Raw genomic sequence first — 16,348 nt, 5'->3', positions numbered from 1 at the left:
TTAGTCTTGCCAAAGTTGATCTTCATTCTACCTCTTGCCCCAAGTGCAAAATTTCCTAATTTCAATCTTAATTTCACTGAACTATGATAAATGCTGAATGATATGAGCATACATTGTAATTGTCATTAAAAACTGCTGTACCACTTTGTCTAAGGAAAGTAAACTTCATTTAAGGATTAAATTTGAAACATATCTATAAAAGTTATTTATGTATTATTTTAGTAAAAGCAAAATTTTAAGATATTTTATTTAATTTGAATAAACTCCATTTTTTAAACAATTTAACATACTACATCCTAAGCCATTAATGATTAAAGTAAATATTGTATATTGAGTAATGTTTTTACTCTCACTCTTTAGAGAGACCTAGAGATAATCCTGGATATAAACTTTAAATAATTAGTCACCAGGATGACAAGGCAAGGGTGTAATGAATGAGCTGTGGAGTATGAGAAAAAAAGGAGCCCAAACACTATACTTGATGCCTATTTCTTAAAATTGAACTCAGTAGGGAACAGGAAAGAGGTGCAGTGTGCACACTCTTGGGTCCAGGAGCAGTTATTATTTCTATATATTTTTTAAAAATAGGAATTGATAAAAAATGTCAGTAACCCAAAACAATTTGCGAATAAACTGGGAAAATATTTTTGCAGTCAAAGGTTCTGATAAAGGCCTCATATCCAAAATATATAGATAATTGACTCTAATTTATAAAAAAAATCAAGCCATTCTCCTATTGACAAATGATCAAAGGATATGAACAGATAATTCTCAGATGAAGAAATTGAAACTATATCTAGCCATATGAAAAGATGCTCTAAGTCATTATTAATCAGAGAAATGCAAATTAGGAATACCATTACACACCTGTCAGACTGGCTAGAATGACAGGGGAAAAATAATATGGAATGTTGGAGGAGATGTGGGAAAACAGGAACACTAATACATTGTTGGTGGAATTGTGAAAACATCCAGTCATTCTGGAGAGCAATTTGGAACTATGTTCAAAAAGTTATCAAACTGTGCATACCCTTTCATATGCTTTCATATGGTATGCTGGTTTCTACTCTCCCAAGGCTGTGACTCAATAGCACCATTCCTAATCAACTGTGGTTCCCTCAGACTTCCAAGATTCAGAACCTCAATTCCTCAAGATTTCCCAGAGATAAAAGTTTCTGTGGTACTTGCTGAGGTTACAGCCATCTACCCCCAGAGTTCCCACTTGATGTTTCCCTGGAGCTAGCTTGGAGCTGTTTTCTCTTCACATTGGTTAATCTCCAGCCTGCTTCTCTTCACATCTTCTCAAATTGTGCTAGGAGGACCTTATTCTGCCCCAGATCGTTTTAATTTTTTTCTACTCTATATTCACCCTGAGGCACCAATTCATTCTGTTTGTGGGGGAAATCTGCAGACTTTGAAATTCATTGAACTACTTTTCCATCTTCTCAAAATCCTCTCCCAGGATTCCTTTCTAAAATCTGGGTATACAACAATAGAAATTTAAGTGGTCACTGGTGCTGTTTATACTTCTCAAAGAAATAATCTATAATGGTTTCTTCCTCCTTCCTCCAGGATTGAGGGGAAACAGAACCTTCAGCTTCATATTTTAAACCTTTCATAGTCTACTTTCAATCTATCTTCAGTGTTTGTTTCATATATCTTTCTTATTTCCTCCTTAAATGAAATTTCAATCAAATTATCCTACTTCCTATTTTCCAAACTCACAATCCATATCACATTCTATGCTTTTAGACTTGCCTTAAATGGACTTGCTCCTCAGCTGTATTTCTTCCAACTCAAAATTTATTTTTAGATTGAGCCAAAAAATTTCTCTCCAACAGGAAATGTTGGTTCTACATCTTATTTCTGAATCTTTTTTTTTTCCTTTCTTAAATTAAATTATGCTAATTTACCTCTTTAATACCCTGTTTAGATAGCATAATACTATTAATAATAATAGTACTGTAAATTCTTTTAGAATTCAAGGACTTTTTTATTTTGATCTTGTATTTAACCTACTCTCTACACATAATATACACTTAATTAATGTTTCAAAAGGTTTATTGCATTGTCCTGCAAGCTGTTAAATGATTTGCATGGGTGAACTCTTCCCTCAAGTGCTTCATAGCAGTCTTTCTGGGTCTCTGTCTCTATGTTAGTCTTGCCAAAGTTGATCTTCATTCTACCTCTTGCCCCAAGTGCAAAATTTCCTAATTTCAATCTTAATTTCACTGAACTATGATAAATGCTGAATGATATGAGCATACATTGTAATTGTCATTAAAAACTGCTGTACCACTTTGTCTAAGGAAAGTAAACTTCATTTAAGGATTAAATTTGAAACATATCTATAAAAGTTATTTATGTATTATTTTAGTAAAAGCAAAATTTTAAGATATTTTATTTAATTTGAATAAACTCCATTTTTTAAACAATTTAACATACTACATCCTAAGCCATTAATGATTAAAGTAAATATTGTATATTGAGTAATGTTTTTACTCTCACTCTTTAGAGAGACCTAGAGATAATCCTGGATATAAACTTTAAATAATTAGTCACCAGGATGACAAGGCAAGGGTGTAATGAATGAGCTGTGGAGTATGAGAAAAAAAGGAGCCCAAACACTATACTTGATGCCTATTTCTTAAAATTGAACTCAGTAGGGAACAGGAAAGAGGTGCAGTGTGCACACTCTTGGGTCCAGGAGCAGTTATTATTTCTATATATTTTTTAAAAATAGGAATTGATAAAAAATGTCAGTAACCCAAAACAATTTGCGAATAAACTGGGAAAATATTTTTGCAGTCAAAGGTTCTGATAAAGGCCTCATATCCAAAATATATAGATAATTGACTCTAATTTATAAAAAAAATCAAGCCATTCTCCTATTGACAAATGATCAAAGGATATGAACAGATAATTCTCAGATGAAGAAATTGAAACTATATCTAGCCATATGAAAAGATGCTCTAAGTCATTATTAATCAGAGAAATGCAAATTAGGAATACCATTACACACCTGTCAGACTGGCTAGAATGACAGGGGAAAAATAATATGGAATGTTGGAGGAGATGTGGGAAAACAGGAACACTAATACATTGTTGGTGGAATTGTGAAAACATCCAGTCATTCTGGAGAGCAATTTGGAACTATGTTCAAAAAGTTATCAAACTGTGCATACCCTTTGACCCAGCAGTATTACTATAGGGCTTATATCCCAAAGAGATCTTAAAGAAGGGAAAGAGATCTGTATGTGCAAGAATATTTGTGGCAGCCCCCTTTGCAATGGCCAGAAACTGGAGTAGATGCCCCTCAATTGGAGAATGGCTGAATAAATCGTGGTATATGAATAATATGGAATATTATTGTTCTTTAAGAAATGACCAACAGGATGATTTCAGAAAGGCCTGGAGAGACTTACACGAACTGATGCTGAGTGAAATGAGTAGGGTCAGGAGATCATTATATACTTCAACAACAATACTATATGATGATCAATTCTGATGGACCTGACCATCTCCAGCAATAAGATGAACCAAATCAGTCCTAATGGAGCAGTAATGAACTGAACCAGCTACATCCAGTGAAAGAACTCTGGGAGATAACTAAGAGCCATTACATCAAATTCCCAATCCTTATATTTTTGCCTGCCTGCATTGTGGATTTCCTTCACAGGCTAACTGTACAATATTTCGGAGTCCGATTCTTTTTGTACAGTAAAATAATGGTTTGGACATGCATACTTATTTTATATTTAATTTATACTCTAATATATTTAACATGTATTGGTCATCCTGCCATCTAGGGGAGGGGGGGGGAAGGAGGGCAAAAAATGGAACAAAAGGTTTGGCAATTGTCATTAAAAACTGCTGTACCACTTTGTCTAAGGAAAGTAAACTTCATTTAAGGATTAAATTTGAAACATATCTATAAAAGTTATTTATGTATTATTTTAGTAAAAGCAAAATTTTAAGATATTTTATTTAATTTGAATAAACTCCATTTTTTAAACAATTTAACATACTACATCCTAAGCCATTAATGATTAAAGTAAATATTGTATATTGAGTAATGTTTTTACTCTCACTCTTTAGAGAGACCTAGAGATAATCCTGGATATAAACTTTAAATAATTAGTCACCAGGATGACAAGGCAAGGGTGTAATGAATGAGCTGTGGAGTATGAGAAAAAAAGGAGCCCAAACACTATACTTGATGCCTATTTCTTAAAATTGAACTCAGTAGGGAACAGGAAAGAGGTGCAGTGTGCACACTCTTGGGTCCAGGAGCAGTTATTATTTCTATATATTTTTTAAAAATAGGAATTGATAAAAAATGTCAGTAACCCAAAACAATTTGCGAATAAACTGGGAAAATATTTTTGCAGTCAAAGGTTCTGATAAAGGCCTCATATCCAAAATATATAGATAATTGACTCTAATTTATAAAAAAAATCAAGCCATTCTCCTATTGACAAATGATCAAAGGATATGAACAGATAATTCTCAGATGAAGAAATTGAAACTATATCTAGCCATATGAAAAGATGCTCTAAGTCATTATTAATCAGAGAAATGCAAATTAGGAATACCATTACACACCTGTCAGACTGGCTAGAATGACAGGGGAAAAATAATATGGAATGTTGGAGGAGATGTGGGAAAACAGGAACACTAATACATTGTTGGTGGAATTGTGAAAACATCCAGTCATTCTGGAGAGCAATTTGGAACTATGTTCAAAAAGTTATCAAACTGTGCATACCCTTTGACCCAGCAGTATTACTATAGGGCTTATATCCCAAAGAGATCTTAAAGAAGGGAAAGAGATCTGTATGTGCAAGAATATTTGTGGCAGCCCCCTTTGCAATGGCCAGAAACTGGAGTAGATGCCCCTCAATTGGAGAATGGCTGAATAAATCGTGGTATATGAATAATATGGAATATTATTGTTCTTTAAGAAATGACCAACAGGATGATTTCAGAAAGGCCTGGAGAGACTTACACGAACTGATGCTGAGTGAAATGAGTAGGGTCAGGAGATCATTATATACTTCAACAACAATACTATATGATGATCAATTCTGATGGACCTGACCATCTCCAGCAATAAGATGAACCAAATCAGTCCTAATGGAGCAGTAATGAACTGAACCAGCTACATCCAGTGAAAGAACTCTGGGAGATAACTAAGAGCCATTACATCAAATTCCCAATCCTTATATTTTTGCCTGCCTGCATTGTGGATTTCCTTCACAGGCTAACTGTACAATATTTCGGAGTCCGATTCTTTTTGTACAGTAAAATAATGGTTTGGACATGCATACTTATTTTATATTTAATTTATGCTCTAATATATTTAACATGTATTGGTCATCCTGCCATCTAGGGGAGGGGGTGGGGGGAAGGAGGGCAAAAAATGGAACAAAAGGTTTGGCAATTGTCAATGCTGTAAAATCACCCATGTATATAACTTGTAAATAAAAAGCTATTACAATTAAAAAAAAAAAAAACAATATGCGAACTTTCTCATAACCATAAAAGCTTCTATATATGCCCAATATATGATTGACCTAAAAAAAAAACTTTTAAAGATTTGAATCTATACCAGATCACATCTTCTTAAATATTTGACTAACAGATATAGAGAATACAAAATTGCTATTTTTATTAGTTCTTGGTAACTAAACTTTTCTTCAATAAACAAAATATTTCCTTAAAATTATCCTCTCACAATTCCCAAGAATGTATTAATCTTCCCCATGATTACTTGGTAGATAAAATCACAAAGATAACCTTGTTCACTGATTTTCTATCACAATTAAACTAAAATATAAAAGAGGGAAATGTGATTGTCAAGTATGTTCATGGGCAAAGTCCAAATGGAAAAGGGATTCCTCTAAATAGTGAGATGCCTTAAATACTTTTATTGGAAATTGACATAGGATTGCTTGACTAAAACACTGTCTCATTGCAGAACTCCTAGGTAAAGTCAATAACAAATCATAAAGAGAGTAATCTAAATAAAATAAATAAAATAAAAATAAAAATAAAACAGAACAAAGAACAACAAAGCAAATATCTGAGGAATGAAAATCATCTAGATTATTCTGTGAAGTTAAATGGATGATCCACTGAGTTTATCCATTAGTGCATATTTTTTGATCACTACTAATACAGAGAGAATAACTAGACCAGAAGAAGATATGATTAAGGTCTCATTTAGGAGATTGTCAATAATTTGTGATGATTTTAATCTTTTTCCTGCTGCTAAAGCTTATGTACATAGATGTAGATTGGGAAAGAGAGAGAATCAGAGACAAAGAGACACAGAGACAGAGTCAAAGATTAACAGGAAATAGAATGATAGATATAAATACTTTAATTTTCTCTATAATTTTTATGACCTTGGATCATAAAACACTGTGATTTTTAAAGAATAATAATTACAAGGGATGCAAAGAACAACTGAAAGACATATTATATAGACAAGTAGGCTGAAGCAGATTATCAACAATTATTTAATCAAGAGATGGCATAAAAAGATACCATCTGTCACATGTATAATGAGAAAAAAGAGGTGTTAGTCCTGTAGCAAGAGCAAAGGATAGCAGATGGACACTTGAATATATATTCAGAATATTAAAAGAACCAAAGGAAGGACTAATTCATATTGAAAAGATGATCTTCAAAATCTTTACAGAAAAAAAAAATGACCAAGAATAGCAAAGGATGATGGATGAATTTTGAGGTAAAATGATTGAGAAAAGATCTACATCATTGAGATAGATTTACTAAACTATGAAAGCAAATTCCCCATGGAAAAGGGACAGGAACTTACTAAATTTATTAAGTGTTTGCAATATGTCAAATGTAATAATAAGATATGTGACTATTAGAAAAAAAGAAAAAGCCCCTACTCTCAAGGAGAACATACTCAAATTTTGGGGGTTGGACAGTATAGATAATAGCATTTTTCTATTAGGCAGACAGAAAGGCCTAGATGTTCTAAGCAAAGCACACATTACCAAAATAATATATGATTTCAAATGAGAATGAAACTGAAATTTAGCCCTTTCTTCCTCAATGGGGAGAAAACACACACACACACACACACACACACACACACACACACACTTTTCTATTTTTCTATTTTTAATTCAACTTTTGGCTAATAGATATTTAGGGTTATTGCCTTCTGGTGAAATACTGATGGCTATGACTTTGGTCAATTCCTTTTGGCCCATTTTGGACCAAATTCATTTATAAGTAAAATAATATTTTGTAGATATCACCATTAAAGGATCCAACAAAACTTCTGTGGTTCAATGATCCAATAAATCAGTAAGTATTCATTAATCTCCCACTAAATGTTAAATACTATGCTATCATCTAAGACATTAAGATGGGGAGGGAAGAGAATGGAAGTAACATTAATTAAGTTCTTACTATATGCCAGACTATGCTAAATTCTTTACAAATATCATCTCATTTGAATCTCACAATAGCTTTGGGAGACCGGTGCCTCTATTGTCTCTTTTTATACTTATGGAAACTTAGGCAGATAAACATTGTATGGCATCTCCAGGTCTTATAGGTAGAGAGTTTCTGAGGCTAGTTTTGAACTGAGCCTTTTTTGAATCTTGCTCTAGCCAATAAACTTTCAAGAGTTCTATGAACAAAATGAAGCAGTCACTACTACCATGCATTTTCCATGCAGTAAGAGATAACATACATAAAATAAGTATGTCCAAAATTAATATAACATTTTTATTTTGTTTCATTTTATTTTATTGAGAGGGCAGGCAATCTGTGAGAGATTAGGAAATATTTCATATAAATACACAGTTTAGAAGAAAGCTACAGATGGCAATGTTGCCTGAGTGCCAAATAATCTGTTCATTTGTAATCTTCTACAAAATCCCCAAAGTATCTTTAACAAATTCACTCAGTCAATTATCTTGACTTTGAAATAAAACTGTCAAATACAGCCTATTTATATCTTTTAGAATCAACAGATCTAAGTTGGAGGAGCTATCAAGTCAACATCCAAAAACTAACCAAGAACCCTCTCGGTAACAGGACCAGCATTTGATCAGTCTCCCTGAAGGCAATCAGGTCAGGGTGACCCACTACTTATTGAGGCAGCTCATACTGTTTTTTATTAGTTCTAATCATTCTCCCTTTATACTGAACTGAAATCTGCTCACTTTGCAAGTTAAAACCTCTGCTCCTCTATCTAGTTCTTGGGTCAAGATAATGAGTCCACTTTCTCTCCCAAGTAATAAATCTTTGCAAAGGAACTTTGACAGACTGCACAAATAGGCCATACTGTTAAAAAGACTTCATTGAAGAAGTTGTTTATATTTATACACTTAATTTATAAGCATCCTGATTTTGATAGGCTCAGGTACATCTTGATAGTTAAAAAGTCTTAAAAAAAGAGTATAGAAGATCCTTCCCAGTAGCAAATGGAGAAAAATGAATTAAGAGATCAGGGTCCATGGAAGTCAACCCACCTGGAGCTTGAGCTGGTTTAAAGAGCAGCCAGCAGTGTGACTAATCTCTTGTTAGGCCACAGGAAAACGAAAGTAAAACTAAGGGAAATGGGTGAAAATGTATAAATTGCTCATACCTTTTGGGAAATTAAATTATTCCTATCTCCTACAACTTTGACAGGGGTGGGGTTGGGAAGGAAAAGGGGGGATAGTGTCTGTTTTTAACTATGTTTTATCAGTAGTTTCTTTTAAAAGAGAGAAATATATAAAAAATTGAAAATGGTAAATTTGACTAATCAAAATGAGAATTTTTAGACCAGTGATTTTGAAAAAAGTATTAGTTTGTGATAGCTTCAGAAAAGAGCCATTAGAATATTAAAATAAAATCAGCACCTCTCCACTTTTCCACTTTATGTCAAAAATATCTCACTAAGATTAGAGTTAGATATCTCCTTAAAATAATTGGCAATACCAGCTTTGCAGAGGAAAGCAGGAGAGCCAAGAAATTTAATAATACTTTCATTGATCTTTGCATGGAAGAGAAATCCTCAGAAACAAGATTGTTAATGCAGAAATGAGTCTTCCTTCACTAGGTGTGCATAGATTAATGAATAAATACTTTTTCATGAAATATTTTTAAATGATAATATTAAATTACTCTGGATGATTCTGAGAAAATGGCAAGTAACATAAAAGCTTAGTTCAAAAGATTAGCATTGTGAATAGAAACACAGTTCAAAATCATTTGCTACCATTAGGATTTTTGATACTACTACTTAAGTAAAAAATAAAGTTCTTGATTAACAATCTTCCAGAGATATAAGTGGTGACTTAAATAAACTTTAGGAGTTTAAGCAAAGAAAAATTATCACCATCCTGAGCCAAATGTTATGGTATGGAAAAATACCTATTCCTCAGAAATCTTCCAAGCCTAGTGAGTTCTGTGTTCCACATTTGCAAATCTTTTTTAAAAGGTGCAATAGGAACAAAAGTAAAAACAAAACAAAACAAAAAAAAAAAAGAAAAGAAAACAGATTTTTATCATTTGGGGGACAGACAGTGGTAGTTGGGAGAGAAATGCATTTTAATTTAGTCTCCAACATTTCTTTCTTGAGATGGTGCATCTTTATGCCTCAAATTTATTTTCCTCTTAAACTCCATCCTCCATGCAGCTGCCAAAGATATATTCCTAATAGACAATCTTGATCATGTCATTCTCCTGCTCTTTGAGTACCAATAACTTCCTACTACCTTTAGGATCAAATAAACACTCTTATGTTTTATATTTAAAGCCCATCAGTATCTGAGTCCAACCTCCAAATATTAAACAGCACATTACATATGTATACTGTGGTCTAGCTAAAGCAGACTTCTTGCTATTTCTCACATTTGGCTTTATATATTTTTTCTATAACTTGACATAGACTATCTTCCCTGCCTGTAATAGCTTCCTCAGGCATCTGTGCCATTTAGTATATATAGGTTTCTTCCAAGTTCAGTTGAAATGCAACTTCTTATATAAGGCTTTCCTTGAATCTTCCAATTTGTAAGACCTTTCTTCCCTCCCCAATGATCATGCATTCATTTTGTTTATAATTATGTTGTTTTGCACATATTTTGCTTTTAACTATTTTTGTATTTATTGGTAGGTGTAATGTGTTGAGGTTCGAGTTGATGCACTGAGGTCCCAAGCATGTGAGGCTAAATAGTAATTGGACCATACTCTATTAATATATAAGTTTGGAGAAAGAATGACCCCCACCCACTCTTTGTGCAAGTCCTGATGTGTTGTATAAGAAGTGACAATCTTGGAGGGTGGAGGCAGGGGAGTGGAAAGGGAAGCAGAAAAAGAGACTGCTGGCTGGCGTCTTGACACAGCTGCTCACATTGCTATCGTGACCACCCTTCACCTCCGATCCCATTTTCACCTGCGATCCACTTTTCGCCTGTAATCCCCCTTCATCTCTGCTGTCTGGCTTCCTGTCGCAGCTGCCCATATTGCTATTGCAATCCTTCTTCACCTCTACTGAGAATAAAGATTGAAGCTGTTTCCCTTAACCCGAATTCCTGATTTTAAATACATGGTCATCACACTTGGGGCCCAAGCATGGGAACCAAGGACCCTACTTTCACTGAAGAAGTCCCCAGTGACCAGGAACTTAGGAGAGTATTGTAATAGACAAACAGGGAACTTATTTTCTTAAAGACTAAATTAGTAATCATTTTTTGGCTGAAATGGGACAGATGCTAGCTAAAGATTCTCCATCCCCCACCCCAACCTCCCCACCCCCACCCTTGGGAACAGATAGCTAGACTTCTGGATACATTAAAACACACCTCCCCTTGGTTTTTAGAGGAAAAGCAAATCTCTCCAGATAATTGGACATTAATTGGGCAAGGGTTCTCTGCATATTACAACAAAAATGGTCCTCATTCAATTTCCATCGAGGCATTCTATTTATACAATATAATACAGTTGGCCTTAAGAAATTGGATAAGTTATAGAAGAAAAGCAAAAGGCTCTAAGAATAGCCAAATGGGGAAGCCTGAGATAAAGGAGGAAGATAATGAATAGATTAATGACCATATCCCCACAGGGCATGGAGACTTAAATAAGGCTCAAGGGTGTGGTAAATCTGAGGCAACTTCAGTCTCACCTAAGGAGCAGGTAATTAACTCTCCTCCATCAACTCCAACCTCAGGGATGGAGGCAGGAGGCATAGTTGGGAGGGAGGGGCAGTGACAGCATCAGCACCTCCCCCCCAGCATCCAGCCGCTCCTATGACTAGATTGCAAAAGGGACTGATTAAGCCAAGGTGGAAGGGAGAGATGTATCAGAATTTCAACACCACATTTTTACTGTAATTCAACAGTTTAATTCTTAGGTAAAGTCAATAACAAAATCATAAAGAGAGTAATCTAAATAAAATAAATAAAATAAAAATAAAAATAAAACAGAACAAACAACAACAAAGCAAATATCTGAGGAATGAAAATCATCTAGATTATTCTGTGAAGTTAAATGGATGATCCACTGAGTTCATCCATTAGTGCATATTTTTTGATCACTACTAATACAGAGAGAATAACTAGACCAGAAGAAGATATGATTAAGGTCTCATTTAGGAGATTGTCAATAATTTGTGATGATTTTAATCTTTTTCCTGCTGCTAAAGCTTATGTACATAGATGTAGATTGGGAAAGAGAGAGAATCAGAGACAAAGAGACACAGAGACAGAGTCAAAGATTAACAGGAAATAGAATGATAGATATAAATACTTTAATTTTCTCTATAATTTTTATGACCTTGGATCATAAAACACTGTGATTTTTAAAGAATAATAATTACAAGGGATGCAAAGAACAACTGAAAGACATATTATATAGACAAGTAGGCTGAAGCAGATTATCAACAATTATTTAATCAAGAGATGGCATAAAAAGATACCATCTGTCACATGTATAATGAGAAAAAAGAGGTGTTAGTCCTGTAGCAAGAGCAAAGGATAGCAGATGGACACTTGAATATATATTCAGAATATTAAAAGAACCAAAGGAAGGACTAATTCATATTGAAAAGATGATCTTCAAAATCTTTACAGAAAAAAAAATGACCAAGAATAGCAAAGGATGATGGATGAATTTTGAGGTAAAATGATTGAGAAAAGATCTACATCATTGAGATAGATTTACTAAACTATGAAAGCAAATTCCCCATGGAAAAGGGACAGGAACTTACTAAATTTATTAAGTGTTTGCAATATGTCAAATGTAATAATAAGATATGTGACTATTAGAAAAAAAGAAAAAGCCCCTACTCTCAAGGAGAACATACTCAAATTTTGGGGGTTGGACAGTATAGATAATAGCATTTTTCTATTAGGCAGACAGAAAGGCCTAGATGTTCTAAGCAAAGCACACATTACCAAAATAATATATGATTTCAAATGAGAATGAAACTGAAATTTAGCCCTTTCTTCCTCAATGGGGAGAAAACACACACACACACACACACACACACACACACACACACACACTTTTCTATTTTTCTATTTTTAATTCAACTTTTGGCTAATAGATATTTAGGGTTATTGCCTTCTGGTGAAATACTGATGGCTATGACTTTGGTCAATTCCTTTTGGCCCATTTTGGACCAAATTCATTTATAAGTAAAATAATATTTTGTAGATATCACCATTAAAGGATCCAACAAAACTTCTGTGGTTCAATGATCCAATAAATCAGTAAGTATTCATTAATCTCCCACTAAATGTTAAATACTATGCTATCATCTAAGACATTAAGATGGGGAGGGAAGAGAATGGAAGTAACATTAATTAAGTGCTTACTATATGCCAGACTATGCTAAATTCTTTACAAATATCATCTCATTTGAATTTCACAATAGCTTTGGGAGACCGGTGCCTCTATTGTCTCTTTTTATACTTATGGAAACTTAGGCAGATAAACATTGTATGGCATCTCCAGGTCTTATAGGTAGAGAGTTTCTGAGGCTAGTTTTGAACTGAGCCTTTTTTGAATCTTGCTCTAGCCAATAAACTTTCAAGAGTTCTATGAACAAAATGAAGCAGTCACTACTACCATGCATTTTCCATGCAGTAAGAGATAACATACATAAAATAAGTATGTCCAAAATTAATATAACATTTTTATTTTGTTTCATTTTATTTTATTGAGAGGGCAGGCAATCTGTGAGAGATTAGGAAATATTTCATATAAATACACAGTTTAGAAGAAAGCTACAGATGGCAATGTTGCCTGAGTGCCAAATAATCTGTTCATTTGTAATCTTCTACAAAATCCCCAAAGTATCTTTAACAAATTCACTCAGTCAATTATCTTGACTTTGAAATAAAACTGTCAAATACAGCCTATTTATATCTTTTAGAATCAACAGATCTAAGTTGGAGGAGCTATCAAGTCAACATCCAAAAACTAATCAAGAACCCTCTCGGTAACAGGACCAGCATTTGATCAGTCTCCCTGAAGGCAATCAGGTCAGGGTGACCCACTACTTATTGAGGCAGCTCATACTGTTTTTTATTAGTTCTAATCATTCTCCCTTTATACTGAACTGAAATCTGCTCACTTTGCAAGTTAAAACCTCTGCTCCTCTATCTAGTTCTTGGGTCAAGATAATGAGTCCACTTTCTCTCCCAAGTAATAAATCTTTGCAAAGGAACTTTGACAGACTGCACAAATAGGCCATACTGTTAAGAAGACTTCATTGAAGAAGTTGTTTATATTTATACACTTAATTTATAAGCATCCTGATTTTGATAGGCTCAGGTACATCTTGATAGTTAAAAAGTCTTAAAAAAAGAGTATAGAAGATCCTTCCCAGTAGCAAATGGAGAAAAATGAATTAAGAGATCAGGGTCCATGGAAGTCAACCCACCTGGAGCTTGAGCTGGTTTAAAGAGCAACCAGCAGTGTGACTAATCTCTTGTTAGGCCACAGGAAAACGAAAGTAAAACTAAGGGAAATGGGTGAAAATGTATAAACTGCTCATACCTTTTGGGAAATTAAATTATTCCTATCTCCTACAACTTTGACAGGGGTGGGTTGGGAAGGAAAAGGGGGGATAGTGTCTGTTTTTAACTATGTTTTATCAGTAGTTTCTTTTAAAAGAGAGAAATATATAAAAAATTGAAAATGGTAAATTTGACTAATCAAAATGAGAATTTTTAGACCAGTGATTTTGAAAAAAGTATTAGTTTGTGATAGCTTCAGAAAAGAGCCATTAGAATATTAAAATAAAATCAGCACCTCTCCACTTTTCCACTTTATGTCAAAAATATCTCACTAAGATTAGAGTTAGATATCTCCTTAAAATAATTGGCAATACCAGCTTTGCAGAGGAAAGCAGGAGAGCCAAGAAATTTAATAATACTTTCATTGATCTTTGCATGGAAGAGAAATCCTCAGAAACAAGATTGTTAATGCAGAAATGAGTCTTCCTTCACTAGGTGTGCATAGATTAATGAATAAATACTTTTTCATGAAATATTTTTAAATGATAATATTAAATTACTCTGGATGATTCTGAGAAAATGGCAAGTAACATAAAAGCTTAGTTCAAAAGATTAGCATTGTGAATAGAAACACAGTTCAAAATCATTTGCTACCATTAGGATTTTTGATACTACTACTTAAGTAAAAAATAAAGTTCTTGATTAACAATCTTCCAGAGATATAAGTGGTGACTTAAATAAACTTTAGGAGTTTAAGCAAAGAAAAATTATCACCATCCTGAGCCAAATGTTATGGTATGGAAAAATACCTATTCCTCAGAAATCTTCCAAGCCTAGTGAGTTCTGTGTTCCACATTTGCAAATCTTTTTTAAAAGGTGCAATAGGAACAAAAGTAAAAACAAAACAAACAAAAAAAAAAAAGAAAAGAAAACAGATTTTTATCATTTGGGGGACAGACAGTGGTAGTTGGGAGAGAAATGCATTTTAATTTAGTCTCCAACATTTCTTTCTTGAGATGGTGCATCTTTATGCCTCAAATTTATTTTCCTCTTAAACTCCATCCTCCATGCAGCTGCCAAAGATATATTCCTAATAGACAATCTTGATCATGTCATTCTCCTGCTCTTTGAGTACCAATAACTTCCTACTACCTTTAGGATCAAATAAACACTCTTATGTTTTATATTTAAAGCCCATCAGTATCTGAGTCCAACCTCCAAATATTAAACAGCACATTACATATGTATACTGTGGTCTAGCTAAAGCAGACTTCTTGCTATTTCTCACATTTGGCTTTATATATTTTTTCTATAACTTGACATAGACTATCTTCCCTGCCTGTAATAGCTTCCTCAGGCATCTGTGCCATTTAGTATATATAGGTTTCTTCCAAGTTCAGTTGAAATGCAACTTCTTATATAAGGCTTTCCTTGAATCTTCCAATTTGTAAGACCTTTCTTCCCTCCCCAATGATCATGCATTCATTTTGTTTATAATTATGTTGTTTTGCACATATTTTGCTTTTAACTATTTTTGTATTTATTGGTAGGTGTAATGTGTTGAGGTTCGAGTTGATGCACTGAGGTCCCAAGCATGTGAGGCTAAATAGTAATTGGACCATACTCTATTAATATATAAGTTTGGAGAAAGAATGACCCCCACCCACTCTTTGTGCAAGTCCTGATGTGTTGTATAAGAAGTGACAATCTTGGAGGGTGGAGGCAGGGGAGTGGAAAGGGAAGCAGAAAAAGAGACTGCTGGCTGGCGTCTTGACACAGCTGCTCACATTGCTATCGTGACCACCCTTCACCTCCGATCCCATTTTCACCTGCGATCCACTTTTCGCCTGTAATCCCCCTTCATCTCTGCTGTCTGGCTTCCTGTCGCAGCTGCCCATATTGCTATTGCAATCCTTCTTCACCTCTACTGAGAATAAAGATTGAAGCTGTTTCCCTTAACCCGAATTCCTGATTTTAAATACATGGTCATCACACTTGGGGCCCAAGCATGGGAACCAAGGACCCTACTTTCACTGAAGAAGTCCCCAGTGACCAGGAACTTAGGAGAGTATTGTAATAGACAAACAGGGAACTTATTTTCTTAAAGACTAAATTAGTAATCATTTTTTGGCTGAAATGGGACAGATGCTAGCTAAAGATTCTCCATCCCCCACCCCAACCTCCCCACCCCCACCCTTGGGAACAGATAGCTAGACTTCTGGATACATTAAAACACACCTCCCCTTGGTTTTTAGAGGAAAAGCAAATCTCTCCAGATAATTGGACATTAATTGGGCAAGGGTTCTCTGCATATTACAACAAAAATGGTCCTCATTCAATTTCCATCGAGG

This window comes from Antechinus flavipes, chromosome 3 (genome assembly GCF_016432865.1).
Source record: "Antechinus flavipes isolate AdamAnt ecotype Samford, QLD, Australia chromosome 3, AdamAnt_v2, whole genome shotgun sequence".
Lineage (NCBI taxonomy): Eukaryota > Metazoa > Chordata > Mammalia > Dasyuromorphia > Dasyuridae > Antechinus > Antechinus flavipes.
Note: the sequence above shows the minus strand (reverse complement) of the source record.